Source organism: Sinocyclocheilus anshuiensis, unplaced genomic scaffold (assembly GCF_001515605.1).
Source record: "Sinocyclocheilus anshuiensis isolate Anshui unplaced genomic scaffold, SAMN03320099.WGS_v1.1 scaffold968, whole genome shotgun sequence".
Classification (NCBI taxonomy): domain Eukaryota; kingdom Metazoa; phylum Chordata; class Actinopteri; order Cypriniformes; family Cyprinidae; genus Sinocyclocheilus; species Sinocyclocheilus anshuiensis.
In genome coordinates this window covers 436122-437641 of record NW_015549636.1, presented here as the reverse complement: position 1 = coordinate 437641, position 1520 = coordinate 436122, and the positions used below count along the sequence as shown (strand labels likewise).

The 1520-nt window shown below is 36.1% G+C and overlaps 1 protein-coding gene across 1 annotated transcript in view; it reads right to left on the bottom strand.

The window, feature by feature from the left end:
* nlrp3 (NLR family pyrin domain containing 3) overlaps nucleotides 1-722 on the bottom strand; it is an 11066-nt gene extending 10344 nt beyond the window's left edge. Inside the window, exon 1 of the mRNA XM_016448814.1 lies at nucleotides 686-722. The gene's annotated coding sequence lies outside the window, so the exon portion shown is untranslated. The remainder of the gene's footprint in view (nucleotides 1-685) is intronic.
* Between the last annotated feature and the right edge of the window lie 798 nt (nucleotides 723-1520).

Below are 1520 nucleotides of genomic sequence, written 5' to 3'. Positions count from 1 at the left end.
ATATATATATATTTTTTTTTTTTTTTTATATTGCCTATTGTTGCTACTCATCAACCTTCGGCTTATACAAACATGCTTATAGTCATGCAGACGAAAGTCCAAAGTCTCATCTACAGGCCCATTCACACCAAGAACCATAAATATGATCATAACTATATTAACGTCGACACCAACGGACGATGTTTATTCTTGGCGAGCTTCCGTTAAGTTCTGTGAACAACTGCAGAGCGCTTTGACGAGTTTGTTTGTTTTTGTTTTTTTTGCAGGTAATCAACTGGAAAACAAATCGTTCTCAAAGTGATTCCAACGTTATCGATCTTCTACGCCGTGTCGTTATAGCTGAGGTGTGTAGTTTGTAATTTTTAGATTTTAATTTTTTTTTTTAACTGTATTGTTATCTTTCTTGTTGTGTAGGCTACTGTTCGTGAACGGTTAAATTCACGGAAAAAGAGCCTTGGGTGAATCACAAACAAGTTATCAATTATTTAAATTATACATATTTACAGTGTATTAAAGTTATTAATTGCGTTTAGTAATTTTAAACGTGTGGCATAACGCTAGCCAGATGAAAAAAAAGTCAAAAAAGGCTTTGGTTCTAATAAGCATTATAGTTAGGCCTGTTGGTTCTAACATGTATCAGTGATAAAAGTTACAAACAAGTTAGGAAATGATAAACACGCGGTACCTCTCTCGCAGCTCTCTGGTGCTTCCTTTAAATCGTGTCCTCCCACAAGCCCCTTTCTGACAGGATATGCGGTCAAGAACTGCGCTTTCGCTTTCGACCTGCAGGGGGCGCCGGTATCCCATTGTCATATTGTTTGGGTGCGCATCGAAAATAGTCAAATATTAAGTATATTAAACTGTGCATATACATTGAGCAGGGCATTTTATTCATTAGCAGTTTTTAACAGAGATTTAATGGTGAGACTGCAGAGCAATATTGGGATCTACTGAATTAAGGCTACTCATCAGTAAATAGCTTACTCGACAATAAATATCGCCTTATCTTGCTATGCCTTCTTTTTAAAGGCTGGTGAAACGGGGACCTTATATAATAGTGATATGTGAGATTACTGACCACAGCAATATTTTAATCAGTCTAAATAAAAAAAAGAGATGTATTCAAGCAGTATTCACACACTTAGATGAAAATTGAATTTATATATATATATATATATACATACATACAGTATCTCACAGAAGTGAGTAAACCCCTCACATTTTTGTAAATATTTTATTATATCTGTTCATGTGACAACACTGAAGAAATGACACTTTGCTACAATGTAAAGTAGTGAGTGTACAGCTTGTATAACAGTGTAAATTTGCTGTCCCCTCAAAATAACTCAACACACAGCCATTAATGTCTAAACCGCTGGCCACAAAAGTGAGTACACCCCTAAGTGAAAATGTCCAAATTGGGCCCAATTAGCCATTTTCTCTCCCCGGTGTCATGTGACTCATTAGTGTTACAAGGTCTCAGGTGTGAATGGGGAGCAGGTGTGTTAAATTTGGTGTTA